At 37.0% G+C, this 27544-nt stretch overlaps 3 long non-coding RNA genes across 3 annotated transcripts; all 3 read left to right on the forward strand.

Moving 5' to 3' along the window:
- Positions 1-83: 83 nt before the first annotated feature.
- On the forward strand, positions 84-10446 carry LOC131002479 (uncharacterized). Its single transcript, XR_009094310.1, has 3 exons — positions 84-7626; positions 7944-8022; positions 8600-10446. It is a non-coding gene; the product is annotated as an uncharacterized LOC131002479 (long non-coding RNA).
- Positions 10447-15490: 5044 nt separating this feature from the next.
- Positions 15491-18298, forward strand: LOC131002482 (uncharacterized). The gene is made up of 3 exons (XR_009094313.1): positions 15491-15683; positions 17173-17253; positions 17851-18298. It is a non-coding gene; the product is annotated as an uncharacterized LOC131002482 (long non-coding RNA).
- Positions 18299-24703: 6405 nt separating this feature from the next.
- Positions 24704-27300, forward strand: LOC131002480 (uncharacterized). The gene is made up of 3 exons (XR_009094311.1): positions 24704-24882; positions 26373-26453; positions 27051-27300. It is a non-coding gene; the product is annotated as an uncharacterized LOC131002480 (long non-coding RNA).
- Positions 27301-27544: the final 244 nt, after the last annotated feature.

Consider the following 27544-nt stretch of genomic DNA (forward strand, 5'->3'; position numbering starts at 1 on the left):
CTTATTGTTCACCCCAAGTCATAACCCCGGTTAACCCGTCATTGGGATAGTGGGCTGTGACAGAGTTGTGACATCCCGTCCTTTTCATAAGAAATATAGAAGACCATTAAAATTAGAATACTATTGATACACGCCCGACATTTAATAAATTATATTATTTCAAAGGGATTTTTATAAATTGAAGTTCATTACTATTATTTTATTGATCAAAGACCTTGAGCCCGTTATTAAGGTATATGAAAAATATTTTCACAAGTATATACATATATTTTATTTAATTATTTAGCTATTTATTTATTTTTATTGGGCCTCAAGCCTAATAATATTTATTTGTGAGTTATTAAAATTTTCTTGGGCCTCCAGCCCAAAAATTTGTGAGATCAACCCTGGCCCAAAATTTGGAGATCAATGTGAGGAATCGAAACATGCGTGTGTGATTGTAAGAAACTGAAATATTTTCCTTTCTCTCCAAGTTTAACTGTGCAAGATATTTTTCACAATTTGATATTCTATTCCCAAAAACTTTGGCTTTGTTTCAACCACGTCAATCGTTCCAGCTTCATAAATTACCCCAACTTTTCTTATGCTCTTCCACCGCCAGAATCACTTCCTCAAGCAGCAGTATGAAGCAATCAACATAGTAACTCTTTCTATTTCTCAATCAAGATTCCAGCTGGATTATCACAAAAGATTAACACACGAAATCCAAATACCCAACTGTTTCTATTAAAGAAATACCTTGACCAATGCACCAAAAATCAAAACTTTACAAATCTGAGAATTTCTTTTTGCTGCCTTTGGATTTGGGAATGAGTGAGGAAGAGAGGGGACGGTTGTCGGAGGCCCGATGCTGGGCGATGCTGCAGCGGCCGGCGCCGCATGGGTGGTGGCAGCCCGTCGCTGCTCACGGTGAAGGCAGGGGAGGCGGCGCGGTTCGAGGCAGGACGGTGCGAGGCGGCACCCGACGCCGCTGAACTCGGCCGAGGCAGACGAGCGACGGCGGTGGCGTTTCCTCCATGGCCATCTGCCTTCAGACACGGGCACGAGAAAGGGAGAGGCAGATGGGAGAATGGTGAGAGAGGGAGAACGACGAGCGAGGGAAGGGTGGTGGCCGGCGACGATCTCATCGGGAAGAGGGGTAGCGGCGTGACTGGATGAGAGAGGGGGAAGGACGGTGAGTTAGAAAGGAGAGAGTGAAGGGAGGAAAGGAGAGAAAGAGAGGGGTGACGGAGCCGAAGGCGGCGCCCTTCGCCGGGGAAAAAGGAAGAGGCGGCGACGCTAAGCGCCGCGTATGTGTTGAGCGTGTTCTGGAGAGATCGAGAGTGAGTAGAAGAGAGAGAGGTCCGATTGGTTAAAGGGAGAGAGAAAGGGGCTCATTTGGGCTTTGGAATTGGACTTGTTTATTCTATTCTTCTTGGGCTTCATTATTTTGAAGATGGGCTGCATTTCTTTTAATTGGATCTGCAAGTATGTTCACTAGTCTTATTATTTCTCTATAAGTTTATGTTCTTATATTTTGATACAATCTTTAATTATTATTTTGGGCCTATAAATGTTTTAATAAATTTTATTAATTTTCTTTCAAGGTTAAGGATTTATATTTTTAAATTATTAATTATTTTATAAGTTTTAAATTTATTAAGTTATTAATTATGTATTAAAAGTTTATGAATTCACTCAAGGAGTTTATTAAAACGGGCAAAGTGTATCAATAGTTAGCGATTCCATTTACTTAGAAATTAGAATGATACCTCGAGACCTATTAAGAATATAATTTCTTGTAGGCTTTGTGACCAAGTGGGTTAGCGCTGCTTTCCCAAGACAGGTTTATATGTGTATGATCTTCAGGCTTTGCCTATCCAGGTGGGCTTTATTTTACAAATGTATCTTGAGTTATATAAGCTCTGATATTTCATGAAAGTTAATTGTTTATCCAATATAAATATTTTTATGTGCGTTCTGTACTGTTTAATGCTCGCATAAGCATCGATCGAGATTCTCATTTGACCTAACACGTTAGATGAGGATTGTGTACACAAGGTTAGTTGCTCAATGGGTTGATCGCCATTTGGGCACTAACGAAGCTAAGCAGACGTTATAAGGGTGCTTGTCTGGATGTGTTCCGAAGCACAGATATGATTATTGATCTGACCGGGTGCGTCCCGAGATTGATAAATGGGAGAAAAGAAAGCGATCCGTCGGTGGCTAGAGGTCCGGGATCATAAGCAGCGAGTAACAATCAAACGTCACATGGCGCGCCACTTAATGAGAAAAATGTTTTGTCATGCTTAGAAGTGGATTTCTATTTTTAAAACCTTCTGAGTTATGATTATGATATTGGATAAACTGCTCTATTTAAGTATTTCATAAAATATTTATAAACTGCATAACCCACTGAGTACACTAGTGCTCAGCCCAAAATATTTTCAAATATTTTCAGGTTGATCAGCTGGTGCAGATGGGGTTGAGCCGAAGTTAGGGATCCTCTTCGTATTTCACTTCCGCTAACGACTAGCTTGCTATCTTGTCTTTCAATCCCCTAAACTCAGAACTTCTATTATATGATAAAATAATATTTTGTTGAGCTTAGACACTTAATTCATATTTCAATTAGTGAAGCCATATTTGATTATGATCAGAGTCACGAAACTAAACTTATGCGCTCCTGGAAAGTTGAATATTGTTAATCGATTATGTCGCTCAATGCCCATTCATTTATTTTATTTTATTTTATCTTTATTTTATTAATCTCTTCGAAACACAGATACCTAATCCTTTTGGGTAAATCTTCATAATTGATCTGCTTATATCACATTATTTTCTTATTTCTTTTGTTTGGGAAGTTGGGTCGTTACAAGTGGTATCAGAGCACAAGTTTTCTTTCGTGCCTCTGACTACCGCTAGTTAAATTATTTCGAGTCTAGAATAGTACCTCTAGACTTCTTAGCATTTATGTAACCCTCAGCTCACCGTCTCACTGCCTGATCAACAAAGGTACGTTTTAAATTTTTTCAAGTAAATTATTTTATTCCAAGAAAGGGCGCGCAAAAAGATTACCTTGTGAAATGCTTGAAGGATTCACAAATGCAAAGAGTTAATGTTTATGCCAAGAAAGAAGAGTATCATTTTTTTGGACCAATGAGTCCTTACAAGAAGCAAAGTATGTAGTCATGATGGGACTCTCCGAGCCCACGTGATCTATTTTCAGAAGAAGAATATTATGATGAGTCTCTTTGAGCTCACATAAGCATGTTGAAAGAGAAAAGATTTGTTGTTTATGATTGATTCTATGAATCATTTATGATTAAAGATATGTTATGATTTTTTTTACTTCGTGCATGTTAAAAAATATTTCAGATGGCATAAATGACACTATTTGTCAACTTAGGTTATTTATGACCTTTTTGACTTGACAGTTATGAGTAGGTTGACTCAGTCAACTAAAGCTATGAGCTTATAAGAGTATGATTTACCCCATAGTTAGAGGTGCATTAGCTAATGCTATGACAGGATTTCGATCCATATGAACTAGACTTTTGTCTAGAGAACTTTAGAATGATGAGGTATAGAATCTTGAAGAACATAAAATGCTTTCAGAATACCTATGATGCCCATAGAACAGAGAAACTTAGTTAGATTTAGCCTTGCGCTATTTCGGGTTGAATGATATTGGTTCTTCTTTATAGATGGACAAAACAGGCGAGAAATTTCGCAAGCATTGGACCCCAACGTACTTGCAAGAACAGTATGAAGAGAAGCTCCATAGCTAAATCGGGAAGCTATAGAATTTTCTGAGGGATTTCGTAGTAGAATCACGACACACAGGATGAATGCATGCAAGGGAAGAGTATTAGACATCAAATCATCAATAAGACTCGTGCAACACCTTTCTCTAATGAATGAAAAACAGGGACAACCAACATATGCGCAAGATTAGTGATTTACGATTTTCCGCAGCTGACTAAGAGCACCAAGCCAAGGCCATTGACATCAGGAGAGGGTCCTAAGAACAATATTGAGGAAGCTATCACAAGAGATTCATGAGAGAGCAATTGCCTGCATACATTATTAGTTTAGTAGTGGCGACAATTGTTTAGAATAACCTTACTTTTGATAAGAACACCTCACTTTTTGACTGCAAGGTTGAACTCGTCCACAACCTACCTATACCTTGCCTAGACACCCCAATTCATTTAATAAATTCTCGTACTACCTAAACACTTGGAGTACTCTATTATATTCATTATACTGAAAGTCTTTTTTTTGAGGCATATGATACATAAGTGTTTTGATCATGCTTTAACGCGTGTTATTCAAACTTTTCTTCCCGTAACACGCTTATTTATTATGGTTAGTTTACATCTGAAGTTGTTCAATCTTATTAACTAAAAGAACCTTTTTGAGGGGCACTATTATTTTGAATATTATGAAAGTCCTCTCTTGAGGCATATATATCAATAATTTATTCATACTTTATGCGTGTTGTTCAAATTTTCTTTCACGTAGCACGCATAGTCTCATGATTGATTCACATATGATTGTTAAGCCCTATTAACCAATTGAACCTTTAAACCACATCATGGATACGACAATAAGAAGACGTGGACGACGACGAGTAATTGTCCCTGATGAGCCTGCACCACAAGTAGCACCAGACGGTTTAGGTGATCCTATAGATGCCGAGAAGTAAATCAAAGCAATAGGAGAATTTCACCGAGAATGACTTTAAGGCAGAGTTATATGAGAAATACATACTAGAATATTACCGACAGAGAAACAGATGAGTTCTGGAACCTGGGGCAGAGGGCTGGAATGACGACTGAGTATGGCAGGACTTTCAACCAACTGCTACGATATGCTCAACTCCTATTGGATACTGACGAGAAATGCGCGGAAAAGTTTAGGAACAGATTTCGTCATGAGATATCGATTTCCTTAACAAGTCAGGGAGGTCTCACTTATGCACAAACACTGAGCGGAGCTCTCACAATTGAGTCATTGCTACCAAGCAAATGAAGAAAGATATAGCACTATTCGTAGAACGGTGCCTTGCATGCCAACAAGTCAAAGCACTAGACCGGAAACCATATGGGACATTGCAACCACTACCAATTCCCGAATGGAAGTGGGAACATATCGACATGGATTTTGTGATAAGCTTACCACAATTAGCGCGTGGAAACAATGCCATTTGGGTAATTGTAGATCGCCTGTTGAAGACAACGCATTTCCTTCCCATGCAAATGACCTTTGGGATGGAAAAGCTTGCAAAGTTATATGTCAAAGAAATTGTGCGCCTTTACGGTGTACCAGTATCAATCACATCTGATCGTGACTCCAGATTCACATTAAGATTCTGGAAAAGTTTGCAGGAGGTAATGGGCACCAAACTAAAATTCAGCACAACATACCACCCCCAAACAGACGGCCAATCTGAGCGAACAATTCAGATATTAGAAGACATACTTCGAGCAATTGTTGCAGACAAATGTGGAGATTGGGAGGACCTACTACCTCTCGTAGAATTTGCCTACAACAACAGCTACCAGACAACAATTAGAATGGCCCCTTACGAGGCACTATATGGGCGAAAATACAGATCGTCACTTTACTGGGATGAAGTAGGCGAACGAAGCTGTTAGGACCAAAACTAGTTTAGCAGATGATCGAAAAAGTTGACCAGATTAAGCAGAAGATCAAAGAAGCACAAGATAGATAACAATCATATACTGATACACGAAGAACTGAACTAGAATTCAATGTTGGGGATTGACTATTTCTCAAAATTTTCCCTACAAAATGAGTTATTCGTTTTGAAAGTAGTGGTGAATTGTGACCCTGCTATATATGACCTTTTGAGATTCTAGATAGAATGAGAATGCAGCCTATAGGTTGGCAATACCACCTAGCATTGGGAATGTGCACAATGTGTTTCACGTTTTGCAATTACAAAAGTACGTGTTTGGTCCAAAGCACGTAATAAAGAATGATGAAGTAGTTCTAGTCTAAGACTTGAGCTATGAGGAAAAGCCCGTACAAATACTTGACCGAAAGGTTCAAGTTCTAAGAAACAAGCAAATCCCTCTGGTTAAAGTGCTTTGGCACCACCATTGGATAGAAGAAGCAACATGAGAATTAGAAGAGAAAATGAAAGCTCAATACCCCGAACTGAATTACCAAGGTATGTAAATTTCGGGGACGAAATTTTTTTTAAGGAGGGAGGTATGTGACATCCCGTCCTTTTCATAAGAAATATAGAAGACCATTAAAATTAGAATACTATTGATACACGCCCGACATTTAATAAATTATATTATTTCAAAGGGATTTTTATAAATTGAAGTTCATTACTATTATTTTATTGATCAAAGACCTTGAGCCCGTTATTAAGGTATATGAAAAATATTTTCACAAGTATATACATATATTTTATTTAATTATTTAGCTATTTATTTATTTTTATTGGGCCTCAAGCCTAATAATATTTATTTGTGAGTTATTAAAATTTTCTTGGGCCTCCAGCCCAAAAATTTGTGAGATCAACCCTGGCCCAAAATTTGGAGATCAATGTGAGGAATCGAAACATGCGTGTGTGATTGTAAGAAACTGAAATATTTTCCTTTCTCTCCAAGTTTAACTGTGCAAGATATTTTTCACAATTTGATATTCTATTCCCAAAAACTTTGGCTTTGTTTCAACCACGTCAATCGTTCCAGCTTCATAAATTACCCCAACTTTTCTTATGCTCTTCCACCGCCAGAATCACTTCCTCAAGCAGCAGTATGAAGCAATCAACATAGTAACTCTTTCTATTTCTCAATCAAGATTCCAGCTGGATTATCACAAAAGATTAACACACGAAATCCAAATACCCAACTGTTTCTATTAAAGAAATACCTTGACCAATGCACCAAAAATCAAAACTTTACAAATCTGAGAATTTCTTTTTGCTGCCTTTGGATTTGGGAATGAGTGAGGAAGAGAGGGGACGGTTGTCGGAGGCCCGATGCTGGGCGATGCTGCAGCGGCCGGCGCCGCATGGGTGGTGGCAGCCCGTCGCTGCTCACGGTGAAGGCAGGGGAGGCGGCGCGGTTCGAGGCAGGACGGTGCGAGGCGGCACCCGACGCCGCTGAACTCGGCCGAGGCAGACGAGCGACGGCGGTGGCGTTTCCTCCATGGCCATCTGCCTTCAGACACGGGCACGAGAAAGGGAGAGGCAGATGGGAGAATGGTGAGAGAGGGAGAACGACGAGCGAGGGAAGGGTGGTGGCCGGCGACGATCTCATCGGGAAGAGGGGTAGCGGCGTGACTGGATGAGAGAGGGGGAAGGACGGTGAGTTAGAAAGGAGAGAGTGAAGGGAGGAAAGGAGAGAAAGAGAGGGGTGACGGAGCCGAAGGCGGCGCCCTTCGCCGGGGAAAAAGGAAGAGGCGGCGACGCTAAGCGCCGCGTATGTGTTGAGCGTGTTCTGGAGAGATCGAGAGTGAGTAGAAGAGAGAGAGGTCCGATTGGTTAAAGGGAGAGAGAAAGGGGCTCATTTGGGCTTTGGAATTGGACTTGTTTATTCTATTCTTCTTGGGCTTCATTATTTTGAAGATGGGCTGCATTTCTTTTAATTGGATCTGCAAGTATGTTCACTAGTCTTATTATTTCTCTATAAGTTTATGTTCTTATATTTTGATACAATCTTTAATTATTATTTTGGGCCTATAAATGTTTTAATAAATTTTATTAATTTTCTTTCAAGGTTAAGGATTTATATTTTTAAATTATTAATTATTTTATAAGTTTTAAATTTATTAAGTTATTAATTATGTATTAAAAGTTTATGAATTCACTCAAGGAGTTTATTAAAACGGGCAAAGTGTATCAATAGTTAGCGATTCCATTTACTTAGAAATTAGAATGATACCTCGAGACCTATTAAGAATATAATTTCTTGTAGGCTTTGTGACCAAGTGGGTTAGCGCTGCTTTCCCAAGACAGGTTTATATGTGTATGATCTTCAGGCTTTGCCTATCCAGGTGGGCTTTATTTTACAAATGTATCTTGAGTTATATAAGCTCTGATATTTCATGAAAGTTAATTGTTTATCCAATATAAATATTTTTATGTGCGTTCTGTACTGTTTAATGCTCGCATAAGCATCGATCGAGATTCTCATTTGACCTAACACGTTAGATGAGGATTGTGTACACAAGGTTAGTTGCTCAATGGGTTGATCGCCATTTGGGCACTAACGAAGCTAAGCAGACGTTATAAGGGTGCTTGTCTGGATGTGTTCCGAAGCACAAATATGATTATTGATCTGACCGGGTGCGTCCCGAGATTGATAAATGGGAGAAAAGAAAGCGATCCGTCGGTGGCTAGAGGTCCGGGATCATAAGCAGCGAGTAACAATCAAACGTCACATGGCGCGCCACTTAATGAGAAAAATGTTTTGTCATGCTTAGAAGTGGATTTCTATTTTTAAAACCTTCTGAGTTATGATTATGATATTGGATAAACTGCTCTATTTAAGTATTTCATAAAATATTTATAAACTGCATAACCCACTGAGTACACTAGTGCTCAGCCCAAAATATTTTCAAATATTTTCAGGTTGATCAGCTGGTGCAGATGGGGTTGAGCCGAAGTTAGGGATCCGCTTCGTATTTCACTTCCGCTAACGACTAGCTTGCTATCTTGTCTTTCAATCCCCTAAACTCAGAACTTCTATTATATGATAAAATAATATTTTGTTGAGCTTAGACACTTAATTCATATTTCAATTAGTGAAGCCATATTTGATTATGATCAGAGTCACGAAACTAAACTTATGCGCTCCTGGAAAGTTGAATATTGTTAATCGATTATGTCGCTCAATGCCCATTCATTTATTTTATTTTATTTTATCTTTATTTTATTAATCTCTTCGAAACACAGATACCTAATCCTTTTGGGTAAATCTTCATAATTGATCTGCTTATATCACATTATTTTCTTATTTCTTTTGTTTGGGAAGTTGGGTCGTTACAAGAGTGGTATCAGAGCGGTTCGTTCGCTCTGACCCTAGAAACCTTATTCTAAAGAGTCGAGTCTAGTTTGATTCTTTAGACTTACACGGGTTCATATGGCACCGCTCAACACTCCATTGCATCGTGCTCAATCAAGGAAAGAAGGTAACTGCAGTTTCAACGTTTTAAAGATGTTAATGTTCTAAAATGCTTCATGAATATGTTTATGTGAAGAGCAGGTTATGATGAAATGTTGAATGTTTTGCCTTTCATGGCATATTTTCGCAATCTATGATGTTATGATCAGACGAATGATAGAAAAATTGACATATGTTTTCCCGGAGAACATAGATTGCTATAAGTTGCATGATCACAATTTTAAAAGAACATAGACTACTAGATTAGTAGGATATCTCTACAATCTAGATTCTTAAGGTGATGATGTAGAAGAATGAAAGAGAACTTAGAGCATTTCAGCTCCCTCAAGAAAACAATGATTCTTTTGAACTACAAAGAGGAATGGAAAGATATGTACGAGGTAAAGGAAAAACACAGAATGACGATACGCGACGAATTCAAGGTAAACGTTGCATCAAAGGTTGAACCATAGTCTCTACGTTCAAATGTTCAAGTACGACGAAATATCAAATCGACTTTTGCTACAGGATAGATTTTATGAATAGAGTATTTTGCCTGTGTACGTATGTCTGTGTGTATATGTCTTAAGAGAGGTTTGGGGTTTGAGATCAATAGGATAGGGAACCTTAAGATAAGTTTAATTGTCATAATGAACTTATGTTTTGTTATGTATAGTATGTTCATGGCCCTTCAAGTTCGGGACGATGTTTCTCGTGTGACTGGGAGGTGATGATGTTGGACCTGGCCAGTCCACATGATCCAAATCTCAGTAGACGTCTTTTGGGTTGAAAACCCATGTGTTTCAACTTTCGGTTGAAAAGCCAGATGGGTTCATACTCGAGGTCATTTTGTTCGACTTAGTAGTTAATCATTTCATACCCTCTGGTCATTCTTTTGATTCTCTTGAACAATTTCTACAACACCTTGTTTTGATGTTGTGTTGAGTTTGAGCCTTGCAACTCGTGAGTTGTCATAATAGATCCCCTTGTTTGATAAGACCAAGAAATGTTAGTCTACCGATGTAGTATACTACCCAAACTATGACTTCATATAATTGTGTCTCATTGTGATTGGTTGAGATTAGTTTTTGTCCTATAAATGATATCGACCACTCATTATGATAGAAATTCAGAGTCCAAGCTAAGACCGTAATATAGTGTTCGAGTACGAGGACTTAAGTTAATTGGTCTATGATAGTTTTAAGATAAATTCATAGGAAAGTGTTATTCATGTGATAGGTAACAAGAAATGGGTTGATGACTATTTTAGTCTTTGGAAAAAAGAATACCCCGTAGATGAGCCCTAGGAATGAGGTAGGAGAAAAATGAACCGCCGAAAAAGGACGAGGGAACTTATTCTCAAGTAAATCTCGTGTATATAAATTGGAATTAGGAATCCAATTGATATGAGGAGAGACCCGAATCTATTCTAGATCGGAAAGTTAAAGTACTAAGGAATAAGTCGATACCCTTAGTAATAGTTCTTTGGAAGCACTATGATCAAGAAAAGGCGATGTGGGAACTCGATTCTAGCATGAATGAGAAGTACCCAGAATTATTTTCTGTGGTACAAATTTCGTGACGAAATTTCTTTTAAAGTGGATAGTATGTCATACCCCGACTTTTAATCCCTGATTAAGGGCTTAATTATTAATAATTAGGATTCGGCATCCATTTATAATAAAAACTGGTTTGATTTATCTGATGTGATTTAATCATTATATATGTGTTTTAATGTGCTTAGTTAAAGGAAAATTTTATAAATGTGGTGCATAAGTTTTAATTGGTGAGTTAAGTGTATTTATATGAGCCACATGAATTTTAAATTATGCATGAAGTCATGAATTTTATCTAAATTTGATAGTACATGTAACACCCCGTACTATTCCCTATGTTGTGAGATAGTGTCTTAACACTATTGAGAATACTGAGATGTCAGAGAGATTGACTGTCCTATTAAGAAAATAGGAATAATGAGTTGGAAATAGAGTCGAGAAAGAAAGAGTGAAAAACCTTGATAAAAAAAAAACTTGATAAAAAAAATCGGTCGGAGAGACGTCTAGTTTGTCTGTGTTTACCGACTGCTTTGACGTGATATTATGTGAAATTACGTGACTGATTGATTATGTGAGTTTTGTTACGTATGTCATTGTGAGCAAGTTATTATGATTTTTATTTGATAACCTTAGCACTTGGAATTTTAATTAAGTTTACAAAGCAAGTGCAATTTATTTTTACCGAGAAATCAAAGAATGCCGGTTTATGAAAATTTTTCCAAACAAAATATTTTCAAATCATTTTTCCTATGACGAGGAATATTATAATTGAGTGAGTGCACTAATATTAGTGCCATATTTATTTTAAATATTGGTCACAATAGTTTTGTGTTATAGCATTGCATTAATTAGTAATTAGTCTTTTATGATTTTGTTAATGTAGCTTAATGCATGATTTATTCTAGACCACACAACCTTACACACACATGATTATTTTAATCTAATAAGCATGTGATTAATTTCCTTAGCCTTACTTGAAGTGGACGTGTGGTATGAAGATGAAGGGAAGGGATTAGTGTATAGGGGGGACAAGTATTAAATGGTGAATAGAGTTTGGTCTCCAATCATCCTTCCTAAGCAAGACAAATTCACTTCATTTCCCTCATTTTCTTCACCATTCGGCCACTCTCAATTTCTCTCCCCCTCTTCCGATTTTGCTCCAAAAGATCACCATAGATGAATCACCAAAGCTTCCAAGTTCACATCAAGATCAAATCCTCCACCAAATCAACATAAACACCTTTCAATTCTTGAAGATTTCAAGAGGACCGTGGGGTTTGGTTTGAAGAGTGAGAAAGGAAAACTTTGATCTTTGTTTAATCTTGGGTAAGTGATTCTTATTTTTATAGATCTAGATTGTATGATGTTATATGTGAGTATATGATCATGATTGAGCAAGAAAAACACCCAACTTATTTCTATGAAATTTTCGAAAATTAGGGGCTTGAAACCTTACGAAATTTTGTTGTTTGTTTTCTTGAATTGGCTTGAGGTATATGATGATTGATGATTATTGAGTTAATATATATGAATATCTTGATGATTAGCCATGAGATATAGATTTTTCCTATTAGGTTAGTTTACCTAAAATTGGGATGTTGAGATCCTATGGATCAATTGATGTATTGATGATGGATTTGAGTTTATGAGATGATTTAGATGATTAATGATGGATGAGATTGAAGCTTGAGGTTGAGAGGTGAAAAATGAAAAGTGTTAGTTTGAGGAAGAAGATGACATACATGTGTATCTATATGTGATCTTGTTTTATGATGTTGATTTGTGCTAATTGGTAACCTAGGATGTTAGATCTATGATTTGATCAATAGGTTATACATGATTAGTGATATTTTCAAAAGAGTTTAGTTTAATAAAAATTAGGACTTTTTGCCTATGTGTTATTAAAGTGATTTTGGCTTAAGATATATGTATTTGAGCATGATATTAGTGTATAATTATGTTTGAGTAAGTCTTTTGTTGGCTAAGAAAATTTTTGACTTAGTTTAGTTTATATGAGTTTTTGAGTTTTCATATTTTGAGAAGTCGATGATTGATAAAATGAGGTCTAATTGCTTTATGACCATTATGTGAAAGTTTGTCATGTTTTATTAAGAGTTTTATGATGATACATGAAGTTTCATTAGAGTTTAGTACATGATAAAAGGGAATCTATATGTGTATAATGATCTATATGATGAATGAGATCGTGTTTGAGTATTTGAGTAATTTTGATCATGAAAATGAGAAGAGAATTTTAATGATGCGTTCATTGAAACGTTTTACTAGAGATTTGAGGTTATGATGTAAGAAGAGAGTCAAGATTTGAGTATGATGAGCATTATTTTGTGCTTGAATGTTTGTGAGTGTTATATGTGTTTAAAATGAGCTTTAATGAGTTTCCTTGAAGGAATGTTGAGTTGAGTATTTTAAGAGTTTGAGATGAGATTTTGGTGAATTTCGTAGGCCTACTGACCTACTGTGATCGACGGTTTTTTTTCAATGTCAAAAAGCTTTGAAATTTTAATACCAAGTCTCTACATGAGTCTTGAGAACATCGGTAAAATTTCAAGTCAATTGGACTTCGTCTATTATTTTTATAAAATACAAAACCAAAACTGCACATTACTACCGAGAGTTTCAGAGAGCAGGGGAAAGAGTCATTCATTTCAGTAGCTTCCTGTGTGATCTAGCTTTCCAAAATTTTATGGTATTAACCTTATTGTGTTAGCTAGATATCCACAAAATTTGAGCCCAGTTTGACAACATTTACTATTTTTCAAAAATCCAAGTTTTCGATTGCTCAAAACTGCCGAATATGGTAAACTGTAGTAAGACAGTCATATCTCCTACAATACTTGGAGTTTTTGACTCTATATTTTTTTATATGAAAATAGACTCGAAGATCTTTCTTTTGGTATGAGTCTCGAGTCCAGGAGGTGTCAGAGTAAGAACAGGTTAGATTTTGAAGTTGAGTCAGTGTAAAAACAGAGTATGTTTTGATAATGTTTGATTGTGTTTTCTTATGTGCCTTATGTGATTGTGTTATCTATGTGTTGAATGAGATTAGACGAGCCTTATATGAGAGATAAATCGAGACTTAGTACCATGATTTTCTTGAAACCTATCCTTGAACTTAAGGATTTGAGATGAGTGGAGAGTTCATATAGAGTTGAGTAAAGAGATAGACTATGAGATAGAGCATGAGTTAAGGCTTTATGAGTATGGATTTTAAAAGGATTAAAATGTTTTAAATCAATTCCTTTTTAATGGAGTTTAAAATGCTTATTTAAGTAATTTATAAATGAATAATGAGAAATGCGTAAAGAAGTTCGTAAATGAATCGCGGCATGAGATTTTCAATTTCCCTAGTAAACTAAGGAGATATTATGAAGGAACAAGCAATGAACGAGACTCTCACCACCGAGTCACTACAACAAATTGGAGAAGGAAAAAGTTCACGCACAAACAAGATATGTACACCACCTCAAGATGGAGGTAAAGAAAAAGGAAATGGAAGGAAAGCATTAGAACTAAACTTAAGGTATAACCCAACCACAAGGCTAGTAGGCTCAAGCTAAGAGAGTGAATGCTTTGACTAAAGTGCCAGAAGCTACAGCAAGAATAAAGTTGGAACGCCACCACAATGGAAACTTAGAAACCCCCATTAAATAATCATTTGGAAATGAGAAAATGAGTTTACATGGCAGAAGGAGTGCCATTAATCTTTAAGTGAAAGTTACCAAGATGATGAGAAAAGTTTGATATTAGAATTCCCTAGTCAAATCTGAGAAGGTGACTTAGAACGAAGGAAACAATTAAGGTAGTTCACCACTTTACTAAGATGAAGTGGGTGAAAGAATGTTGTTAGGTCCTGAACTGGTCCAACAGATGGTTGAGCAGGTCGACCACATCAAGCAAAGAATCAAAGAAACTCAAGATAGACAAAAGTCTTACGCCGATAAACGCCGATCGGAATTAGAATTTAATGTTGGGGATCGAGTTTTCCTCAAAGTCTCTCCCTCAAAGGGAGTTATACGTTTTGGAAAGAGGAGCAAGTTACGACCCCGTTATATAGGACCTTTTGAGATCCTAGATAAGTTAGGCCTTTGTAGCCTATAAGTTGGCTCTGCCACCAAGCATTGTGGATGTATACAATACGTATAGCACCTCGCAATTAAGAAAGCATGTGATTAAGTAAGATAAAGTAGTCCTAGCCAGGACCTAAGTTGTGATGAGAAATCAGTCCAGATACTTGATCGCAAGATTCAAGTTTTACGAGGCAATAATATTGTTCTCGTCATGTAGTGGAACCATCACAGGATGGAAAAGGCCACAAAAGAGATGAATGAAACGAATGACTAGTATCACAAGATAGAATACCAGATATGCAATTCCGAGGACGGAATTTTTATAAGGAGGGAGGAATGTAACGCCCCGCTTTTCCCTAGCTAAATTTAGAGTAGATTTTAAACTTAGATTTAAGATGATTCACGCCGGATTGAGAAAAAGAATTTATTTTAATTCCAACAAAAATGATTTACAAAAGCTTTTGTAAATATTTAGTTATTAAATTTATATGCATTGCATATTTATTTAATTGAGCATCGATCATTTATACGAACTATTTTATTTAGCGAACACTGAATGATTATTACAGTTTTCATAATACAACCCTGAAAACTTTTTAATTATCAAATCACCTACACCCTACAACTCCTATCCGCCACTCTACTGCCATCATCATCATGACTTTTTCAACCCTTACCATCAATACCTATTATTACACCCACCTACTCCCTCCCTTCTCCCACCTACTCTCCACACCTCTCTGCCATATCTCAATTATATCAAATCATGGAGACTTTACTCATACCAAAGAGACTTTACTCATTCTACACAAAAGACATGTTGCATTCTTCTCATCTGCATTCAAGAAGGCAAGAACGCACAAAAGAAGCCACCAAGCACCAAGCACCAACCATCATTAACCCTCAAGGTTTTCATCTATGAACTAACTCCCTTGACTAATTCATTTTTATGCATGATTAAGGCATCATATTTTCAGTCTAGCTAATCAATCACAATTAAAAAAAAAAAAGAATCATGTTACATGGTAGCCAACTCATTCATAAATGTGCATTATATGTTGGTATATATATAAATGAACAAATGATTTCAAGTGCTCAGTACAAAATCTGGGAATCAAACTTTAAGAGAAGGGAATTCTTTGTGTATTTGAGTCTCGTTTCTTGTTGTTGAGCGTCGAACTCAGTCGGTCTCGGTGTGGTTGCGGGCTGAGAGAGTCGAGAGGCAGAGGGAGGCTAGGGCTCGGCGGCGGCTCCGCCGTTGTTGTCCGGCCGAGGATGGAGCATGAGAGATGAGGGCGTGCGTGGTGGTGGTGGAGGTTCGCCACTGCCGGAGACGAGGGAGAAGAGAAGGAAGGGAATGGGGTGCAGCTTGGTGGCTGCTACTCGCTGGGAATTTGAGGGCGGCGATGGTGGTGCCGCTGCTGCCCGGCCACAGCTGGAGAGAGAGAGGTGGTCTGGGCTGGGTATTGCTGAGGGTGTCGGCGACGGTGGCTCCGGCTGCTGCTGTCGCCGAGAGAGAGACCGAGGGAGGCGGCGGCGCTCGTCGTCGCCAAGGGGGATTCAAGGGAGAAGTGACCAGAGATGACGCCCTTCGCCGGAGACGCGGCCGCGGCTTGGCAGCGGTAGGGGGAGACCGGAGGAGATTCGAGGGAGAGAGAGAGACGGCAGCCTTCCAGCCGTGAATTCGCCGGAAGAGAGACTGCGGCGGCCGAGCTTTGAGAGAGATTTTGGCGTGAATGGAGAGAGAAGAGAGAGTGAGATGGGAAGGATGCTGCGCAGCTGCGATGTGTGTGGTGTGTGCGTTTGTTTGAAGGGAGAAAAGAAGGAGAAAAGGGTTTGGGGTGTTGGGTTTAGTTTTGGGCCTTGGTTTTCAAAATTTCAGCTGGGCCGACTTCTTTAAAATAAAAAGAGAAGAAAGTTTGGGCCATGTGTTTTAAATGAGTAGAGTTATTTTTGTCAGTGGGCCTCTAATTATTTTAAATCATGGGCTGCCCAATTATTAATTTAATTGGATTTATGCAGATTTTTATTTAAAGGAGATACACTATTTTAATTAATTAGACTTATTAAGTTTGATTAATTATTTTTAATTTGCATAATAATATTATATTATTATTATGTGCATATTTTAAGTAAATTACTTAATAAATGCTAAGCATGACATGAAATTGCATTTATTTTGCAATAAAAGTATTTAATTGGTTTTAATTATAATTCCAATTATTTAAGAAAAATCGAGTAAGGATATTGTTGGTGTCCTTAACTCAAGAATTTAGTTTTCAATTATTTATTTACTAAATTTTGAAAACCCGGCTAAGTGAATCATAAAATAATAAGCACAACACCATGAATTAAGATTAGCTTCACGAGACCTATTAAGAATAGAATTTCTTGTAGGCTTTGTGACCAGGGGGATTAGCGCTGCTTTCCCAAGACAGGTTTATAAGTGATTATGATCTTCAGGCTTTGCCTAACCAGGTGGGCATTACTTTTACTATACGTAAATAGAGATCCCCTGCATGTCGTAGGCCTCTTATACGAATATATGCATGAGATGATTTTAACTGTTAATTTCAGTTTATTATTATGCCCAAATGATAAATGACTCTTATGAAATAAAAATGAAATGTTTATGAAATGAAATGAAATGTTTATGAAATGATTGACTGCCAAAAATGTTTATGTTTTTATATGTATCCTATCTGTGTTGGTTCGCCAACTTTAAAGGAAATCCAATTGGGATCCTATGCTAGACAAAGGTCGCTAGCTAGGGTTAACGTGTACACTCATGGAGACCGCGAGTCGCTTGCGACCGGTCTTGGCGTCCGTGGTAAGGAGGCCTCCTTCCCGGCGCGTGACAGAAAGGAACAGATATGGATCATATGAAGGAAAATGATCGGCCGATCGACTTTATGAAAATGAAAGAAATATTTTAGTAAGCGCAGGTCATTTAAGAAAACCCCTGTGTGTTACTGTTATGGCAGTTCAATTTATATATGTATGCATGAATGTATTTTCGGCTATGCCCACTGAGTATTTTTATACTCAGCCCTGCATGTATTTCTAAATGTGCAGGTTGAGCAGTTGATGGAATGGAATGATGTTGAGCGGGTGTTCCTTTGACATTTCAAGAAATGTAACCTTGAGTATACATCTTCATATGTATATCTCACACGTTTTCAGCTGCAAAGCTCTTTGATTAGGATAGCTCAATGTTATGAAGTTGTTATACGTGTTATTGGGTAACCCACCTTAATCAGTTCACATTTATGTGTATGTTTTATAAGTATCCAAATAATCATATATGATCCTAGCATTTTATCTATGAGTGACATTTCCATATACTTTAATGTTAAGTAATTGTCCATTTCCATTTCTTATTGTTCACCCCAAGTCATAACCCCGGTTAACCCGTCATTGGGATAGTGGGCTGTGACAGAGTGGTATCAGAGCGGTTCGTTCGCTCTGACCCTAGAAACCTTATTCTAAAGAGTCGAGTCTAGTTTGATTCTTTAGACTTACACGGGTTCATATGGCACCGCTCAACACTCCATTGCATCGTGCTCAATCAAGGAAAAAAGGTAACTGCAGTTTCAACGTTTTAAAGATGTTAATGTTCTAAAATGCTTCATGAATATGTTTATGTGAAGAGCAGGTTATGATGAAATGTTGAATGTTTTGCCTTTCATGGCATATTTTCGCAATCTATGATGTTATGATCAGACGAATGATAGAAAAATTGACATATGTTTTCCCGGAGAACATAGATTGCTATAAGTTGCATGATCACAATTTTAAAAGAACATAGACTACTAGATTAGTAGGATATCTCTACAATCTAGATTCTTAAGGTGATGATGTAGAAGAATGAAAGAGAACTTAGAGCATTTCAGCTCCCTCAAGAAAACAATGATTCTTTTGAACTACGAAGAGGAATGGAAAGATATGTACGAGGTAAAGGAAAAACACAGAATGACGATACGCGACGAATTCAAGGTAAACGTTGCATCAAAGGTTGAACCATAGTCTCTACGTTCAAATGTTCAAGTACGACGGAATATCAAATCGACTTTTGCTACAGGATAGATTTTATGAATAGAGTATTTTGCCTGTGTACGTATGTCTGTGTGTATATGTCTTAAGAGAGGTTTGGGGTTTGAGATCAATAGGATAGGGAACCTTAAGATAAGTTTAATTGTCATAATGAACTTATGTTTTGTTATGTATAGTATGTTCATGGCCCTTCAAGTTCGGGACGATGTTTCTCGTGTGACTGGGAGGTGATGATGTTGGACCTGGCCAGTCCACATGATCCAAATCTCAGTAGACGTCTTTTGGGTTGAAAACCCATGTGTTTCAACTTTCGGTTGAAAAGCCAGATGGGTTCATACTCGAGGTCATTTTGTTCGACCTAGTAGTTAATCATTTCATACCCTCTGGTCATTCTTTTGATTCTCTTGAACAATTTCTACAACACCTTGTTTTGATGTTGTGTTGAGTTTGAGCCTTGCAACTCGTGAGTTGTCATAATAGATCCCCTTGTTTGATAAGACCAAGAAATGTTAGTCTACCGATGTAGTATACTACCCAAACTATGACTTCATATAATTGTGTCTCATTGTGATTGGTTGAGATTAGTTTTTGTCCTATAAATGATATCGACCACTCATTATGATAGAAATTCAGAGTCCAAGCTAAGACCGTAATATAGTGTTCGAGTACGAGGACTTAAGTTAATTGGTCTATGATAGTTTTAAGATAAATTCATAGGAAAGTGTTATTCATGTGATAGGTAACAAGAAATGGGTTGATGACTATTTTAGTCTTTGGAAAAAAGAATACCCCGTAGATGAGCCCTAGGAATGAGGTAGGAGAAAAATGAACCGCCGAAAAAGGACGAGGGAACTTATTCTCAAGTAAATCTCGTGTATATAAATTGGAATTAGGAATCCAATTGATATGAGGAGAGACCCGAATCTATTCTAGATCGGAAAGTTAAAGTACTAAGGAATAAGTCGATACCCTTAGTAATAGTTCTTTGGAAGCACTATGATCAAGAAAAGGCGATGTGGGAACTCGATTCTAGCATGAATGAGAAGTACCCAGAATTATTTTCTGTGGTACAAATTTCGTGACGAAATTTCTTTTAAAGTGGATAGTATGTCATACCCCGACTTTTAATCCCTGATTAAGGGCTTAATTATTAATAATTAGGATTCGGCATCCATTTATAATAAAAACTGGTTTGATTTATCTGATGTGATTTAATCATTATATATGTGTTTTAATGTGCTTAGTTAAAGGAAAATTTTATAAATGTGGTGCATAAGTTTTAATTGGTGAGTTAAGTGTATTTATATGAGCCACATGAATTTTAAATTATGCATGAAGTCATGAATTTTATCTAAATTTGATAGTACATGTAACACCCCGTACTATTCCCTATGTTGTGAGATAGTGTCTTAACACTATTGAGAATACTGAGATGTCAGAGAGATTGACTGTCCTATTAAGAAAATAGGAATAATGAGTTGGAAATAGAGTCGAGAAAGAAAGAGTGAAAAACCTTGATAAAAAAAAAAAACTTGATAAAAAAAATCGGTCGGAGAGACGTCTAGTTTGTCTGTGTTTACCGACTGCTTTGACGTGATATTATGTGAAATTACGTGACTGATTGATTATGTGAGTTTTGTTACGTATGTCATTGTGAGCAAGTTATTATGATTTTTATTTGATAACCTTAGCACTTGGAATTTTAATTAAGTTTTCAAAGCAAGTGCAATTTATTTTTACCGAGAAATCAAAGAATGCCGGTTTATGAAAATTTTTCCAAACAAAATATTTTCAAATCATTTTTCCTATGATGAGGAATATTATAATTGAGTGAGTGCACTAATATTAGTGCCATATTTATTTTAAATATTGGTCACAATAGTTTTGTGTTATAGCATTGCATTAATTAGTAATTAGTCTTTTATGATTTTGTTAATGTAGCTTAATGCATGATTTATTCTAGACCACACAACCTTACACACACATGATTATTTTAATCTAATAAGCATGTGATTAATTTCCTTAGCCTTACTTGAAGTGGACGTGTGGTATGAAGATGAAGGGAAGGGATTAGTGTATAGGGGGGACAAGTATTAAATGGTGAATAGAGTTTGGTCTCCAATCATCCTTCCTAAGCAAGACAAATTCACTTCATTTCCCTCATTTTCTTCACCATTCGGCCACTCTCAATTTCTCTCCCTCTCTTCCGATTTTGCTCCAAAAGATCACCATAGATGAATCACCAAAGCTTCCAAGTTCACATCAAGATCAAATCCTCCACCAAATCAACATAAACACCTTTCAATTCTTGAAGATTTCAAGAGGACCGTGGGGTTTGGTTTGAAGAGTGAGAAAGGAAAACTTTGATCTTTGTTTAATCTTGGGTAAGTGATTCTTATTTTTATAGATCTAGATTGTATGATGTTATATGTGAGTATATGATCATGATTGAGCAAGAAAAACACCCAACTTATTTCTATGAAATTTTCGAAAATTAGGGGCTTGAAACCTTACGAAATTTTGTTGTTTGTTTTCTTGAATTGGCTTGAGGTATATGATGATTGATGATTATTGAGTTAATATATATGAATATCTTGATGATTAGCCATGAGATATAGATTTTTCCTATTAGGTTAGTTTACCTAAAATTGGGATGTTGAGATCCTATGGATCAATTGATGTATTGATGATGGATTTGAGTTTATGAGATGATTTAGATGATTAATGATGGATGAGATTGAAGCTTGAGGTTGAGAGGTGAAAAATGAAAAGTGTTAGTTTGAGGAAGAAGATGACATACATGTGTATCTATATGTGATCTTGTTTTATGATGTTGATTTGTGCTAATTGGTAACCTAGGATGTTAGATCTATGATTTGATCAATAGGTTATACATGATTAGTGATATTTTCAAAAGAGTTTAGTTTAATAAAAATTAGGACTTTTTGCCTATGTGTTATTAAAGTGATTTTGGCTTAAGATATATGTATTTGAGCATGATATTAGTGTATAATTATGTTTGAGTAAGTCTTTTGTTGGCTAAGAAAATTTTTGACTTAGTTTAGTTTATATGAGTTTTTGAGTTTTCATATTTTGAGAAGTCGATGATTGATAAAATGAGGTCTAATTGCTTTATGACCATTATGTGAAAGTTTGTCATGTTTTATTAAGAGTTTTATGATGATACATGAAGTTTCATTAGAGTTTAGTACATGATAAAAGGGAATCTATATGTGTATAATGATCTATATGATGAATGAGATCGTGTTTGAGTATTTGAGTAATTTTGATCATGAAAATGAGAAGAGAATTTTAATGATGCGTTCATTGAAACGTTTTACTAGAGATTTGAGGTTATGATGTAAGAAGAGAGTCAAGATTTGAGTATGATGAGCATTATTTTGTGCTTGAATGTTTGTGAGTGTTATATGTGTTTAAAATGAGCTTTAATGAGTTTCCTTGAAGGAATGTTGAGTTGAGTATTTTAAGAGTTTGAGATGAGATTTTGGTGAATTTCGTAGGCCTACTGACCTACTGTGATCGACGTTTTTTTTTCAATGTCAAAAAGCTTTGAAATTTTAATACCAAGTCTCTACATGAGTCTTGAGAACATCGGTAAAATTTCAAGTCAATTGGACTTCGTCTATTATTTTTATAAAATACAAAACCGAAACTGCACATTACTACCGAGAGTTTCAGAGAGCAGGGGAAAGAGTCATTCATTTCAGTAGCTTCCTGTGTGATCTAGCTTTCCAAAATTTTATGGTATTAACCTTATTGTGTTAGCTAGATATCCACAAAATTTGAGCCCAGTTTGACAACATTTACTATTTTTCAAAAATCCAAGTTTTCGATTGCTCAAAACTGCCGAATATGGTAAACTGTAGTAAGACAGTCATATCTCCTACAATACTTGGAGTTTTTGACTCTATATTTTTTTATATGAAAATAGACTCGAAGATCTTTCTTTTGGTATGAGTCTCGAGTCCAGGAGGTGTCAGAGTAAGAACAGGTTAGATTTTGAAGTTGAGTCAGTGTAAAAACAGAGTATGTTTTGATAATGTTTGATTGTGTTTTCTTATGTGCCTTATGTGATTGTGTTATCTATGTGTTGAATGAGATTAGACGAGCCTTATATGAGAGATAAATCGAGACTTAGTACCATGATTTTCTTGAAACCTATCCTTGAACTTAAGGATTTGAGATGAGTGGAGAGTTCATATAGAGTTGAGTAAAGAGATAGACTATGAGATAGAGCATGAGTTAAGGCTTTATGAGTATGGATTTTAAAAGGATTAAAATGTTTTAAATCAATTCCTTTTTAATGGAGTTTAAAATGCTTATTTAAGTCATTTATAAATGAATAATGAGAAATGCGTAAAGAAGTTCGTAAATGAATCGCGGCATGAGATTTTCAATTTCCCTAGTAAACTAAGGAGATATTATGAAGGAACAAGCAATGAACGAGACTCTCACCACCGAGTCACTACAACAAATTGGAGAAGGAAAAAGTTCACGCACAAACAAGATATGTACACCACCTCAAGATGGAGGTAAAGAAAAAGGAAATGGAAGGAAAGCACTAGAACTAAACTTAAGGTATAACCCAACCCCAAGGCTAGTAGGCTCAAGCTAAGAGAGTGAATGCTTTGACTAAAGTGCCAGAAGCTACAGCAAGAATAAAGTTGGAACGCCACCACAATGGAAACTTAGAAACCCCCATTAAATAATCATTTGGAAATGAGAAAATGAGTTTACATGGCAGAAGGAGTGCCATTAATCTTTAAGTGAAAGTTACCAAGATGATGAGAAAAGTTTGATATTAGAATTCCCTAGTCAAATCTGAGAAGGTGACTTAGGACGAAGGAAACAATTAAGGTAGTTCACCACTTTACTAAGATGAAGTGGGTGAAAGAATGTTGTTAGGTCCTGAACTGGTCCAACAGATGGTTGAGCAGGTCGACCACATCAAGCAAAGAATCAAAGAAACTCAAGATAGACAAAAGTCTTACGCCGATAAACGCCGATCGGAATTAGAATTTAATGTTGGGGATCGAGTTTTCCTCAAAGTCTCTCCCTCAAAGGGAGTTATACGTTTTGGAAAGAGGAGCAAGTTACGACCCCGTTATATAGGACCTTTTGAGATCCTAGATAAGTTAGGCCTTTGTAGCCTATAAGTTGGCTCTGCCACCAAGCATTGTGGATGTATACAATACGTATAGCACCTCGCAATTAAGAAAGCATGTGATTAAGTAAGATAAAGTAGTCCTAGCCAGGACCTAAGTTGTGATGAGAAATCAGTCCAGATACTTGATCGCAAGATTCAAGTTTTACGAGGCAATAATATTGTTCTCGTCATGTAGTGGAACCATCACAGGATGGAAAAGGCCACAAAAGAGATGAATGAAACGAATGACTAGTATCACAAGATAGAATACCAGATATGCAATTCCGAGGACGGAATTTTTATAAGGAGGGAGGAATGTAACGCCCCGCTTTTCCCTAGCTAAATTTAGAGTAGATTTTAAACTTAGATTTAAGATGATTCACGCCGGATTGAGAAAAAGAATTTATTTTAATTCCAACAAAAATGATTTACAAAAGCTTTTGTAAATATTTAGTTATTAAATTTATATGCATTGCATATTTATTTAATTGAGCATCGATCATTTATACGAACTATTTTATTTAGCGAACACTGAATGATTATTACAGTTTTCATAATACAACCCTGAAAACTTTTTAATTATCAAATCACCTACACCCTACAACTCCTATCCGCCACTCTACTGCCATCATCATCATGACTTTTTCAACCCTTACCATCAATACCTATTATTACACCCACCTACTCCCTCCCTTCTCCCACCTACTCTCCACACCTCTCTGCCATATCTCAATTATATCAAATCATGGAGACTTTACTCATACCAAAGAGACTTTACTCATTCTACACAAAAGACATGTTGCATTCTTCTCATCTGCATTCAAGAAGGCAAGAACGCACAAAAGAAGCCACCAAGCACCAAGCACCAACCATCATTAACCCTCAAGGTTTTCATCTATGAACTAACTCCCTTGACTAATTCATTTTTATGCATGATTAAGGCATCATATTTTCAGTCTAGCTAATCAATCACAATTAAAAAAAAAAAAAGAATCATGTTACATGGTAGCCAACTCATTCATAAATGTGCATTATATGTTGGTATATATATAAATGAACAAATGATTTCAAGTGCTCAGTACAAAATCTGGGAATCAAACTTTAAGAGAAGGGAATTCTTTGTGTATTTGAGTCTCGTTTCTTGTTGTTGAGCGTCGAACTCAGTCGGTCTCGGTGTGGTTGCGGGCTGAGAGAGTCGAGAGGCAGAGGGAGGCTAGGGCTCGGCGGCGGCTCCGCCGTTGTTGTCCGGCCGAGGATGGAGCATGAGAGATGAGGGCGTGCGTGGTGGTGGTGGAGGTTCGCCACTGCCGGAGACGAGGGAGAAGAGAAGGAAGGGAATGGGGTGCAGCTTGGTGGCTGCTACTCGCTGGGAATTTGAGGGCGGCGATGGTGGTGCCGCTGCTGCCCGGCCACAGCTGGAGAGAGAGAGGTGGTCTGGGCTGGGTATTGCTGAGGGTGTCGGCGACGGTGGCTCCGGCTGCTGCTGTCGCCGAGAGAGAGACCGAGGGAGGCGGCGGCGCTCGTCGTCGCCAAGGGGGATTCAAGGGAGAAGTGACCAGAGATGACGCCCTTCGCCGGAGACGCGGCCGCGGCTTGGCAGCGGTAGGGGGAGACCGGAGGAGATTCGAGGGAGAGAGAGAGACGGCAGCCTTCCAGCCGTGAATTCGCCGGAAGAGAGACTGCGGCGGCCGAGCTTTGAGAGAGATTTTGGCGTGAATGGAGAGAGAAGAGAGAGTGAGATGGGAAGGATGCTGCGCAGCTGCGATGTGTGTGGTGTGTGCGTTTGTTTGAAGGGAGAAAAGAAGGAGAAAAGGGTTTGGGGTGTTGGGTTTAGTTTTGGGCCTTGGTTTTCAAAATTTCAGCTGGGCCGACTTCTTTAAAATAAAAAGAGAAGAAAGTTTGGGCCATGTGTTTTAAATGAGTAGAGTTATTTTTGTCAGTGGGCCTCTAATTATTTTAAATCATGGGCTGCCCAATTATTAATTTAATTGGATTTATGCAGATTTTTATTTAAAGGAGATACACTATTTTAATTAATTAGACTTATTAAGTTTGATTAATTATTTTTAATTTGCATAATAATATTATATTATTATTATGTGCATATTTTAAGTAAATTACTTAATAAATGCTAAGCATGACATGAAATTGCATTTATTTTGCAATAAAAGTATTTAATTGGTTTTAATTATAATTCCAATTATTTAAGAAAAATCGAGTAAGGATATTGTTGGTGTCCTTAACTCAAGAATTTAGTTTTCAATTATTTATTTACTAAATTTTGAAAACCCGGCTAAGTGAATCATAAAATAATAAGCACAACACCATGAATTAAGATTAGCTTCACGAGACCTATTAAGAATAGAATTTCTTGTAGGCTTTGTGACCAGGGGGATTAGCGCTGCTTTCCCAAGACAGGTTTATAAGTGATTATGATCTTCAGGCTTTGCCTAACCAGGTGGGCATTACTTTTACTATACGTAAATAGAGATCCCCTGCGTGTCGTAGGCCTCTTATACGAATATATGCATGAGATGATTTTAACTGTTAATTTCAGTTTATTATTATGCCCAAATGATAAATGACTCTTATGAAATAAAAATGAAATGTTTATGAAATGAAATGAAATGTTTATGAAATGATTGACTGCCAAAAATGTTTATGTTTTTATATGTATCCTATCTGTGTTGGTTCGCCAACTTTAAAGGAAATCCAATTGGGATCCTATGCTAGACAAAGGTCGCTAGCTAGGGTTAACGTGTACACTCATGGAGACCGCGAGTCGCTTGCGACCGGTCTTGGCGTCCGTGGTAAGGAGGCCTCCTTCCCGGCGCGTGACAGAAAGGAAAAGATATGGATCATATGAAGGAAAATGATCGGCCGATCGACTTTATGAAAATGAAAGAAATATTTTAGTAAGCGCAGGTCATTTAAGAAAACCCCTGTGTGTTACTGTTATGGCAGTTCAATTTATATATGTATGCATGAATGTATTTTCGGCTATGCCCACTGAGTATTTTTATACTCAGCCCTGCATGTATTTCTAAATGTGCAGGTTGAGCAGTTGATGGAATGGAATGATGTTGAGCGGGTGTTCCTTTGACATTTCAAGAAATGTAACCTTGAGTATACATCTTCATATGTATATCTCACACGTTTTCCGCTGCAAAGCACTTTGATTAGGATAGCTCTATGTTATGAAGTTGTTATACGTGTTATTGGGTAACCCACCTTAATCAGTTCACATTTATGTGTATGTTTTATAAGTATCCAAATAATCATATATGATCCTAGCATTTTATCTATGAGTGACATTTCCATATACTTTAATGTTAAGTAATTGTCCATTTCCATTTCTTATTGTTCACCCCAAGTCATAACCCCGGTTAACCCGTCATTGGGATAGTGGGCTGTGACAAAAGGTTCATGTTTTTGTGAGACACCCCAAAATGGAAAAACGTTCATGTTTTTGTGAGACGGAGGGAGTATTAAATAACGGCTATATTGAAAAAAGAAGAGAAAAAAAAGAAACGTAAAGAAGCCTTGAAA

The sequence above is a fragment of the Salvia miltiorrhiza genome, unplaced genomic scaffold (genome assembly GCF_028751815.1).
Source record: "Salvia miltiorrhiza cultivar Shanhuang (shh) unplaced genomic scaffold, IMPLAD_Smil_shh fragScaff_scaffold_140_2, whole genome shotgun sequence".
Taxonomy (NCBI): domain Eukaryota; kingdom Viridiplantae; phylum Streptophyta; class Magnoliopsida; order Lamiales; family Lamiaceae; genus Salvia; species Salvia miltiorrhiza.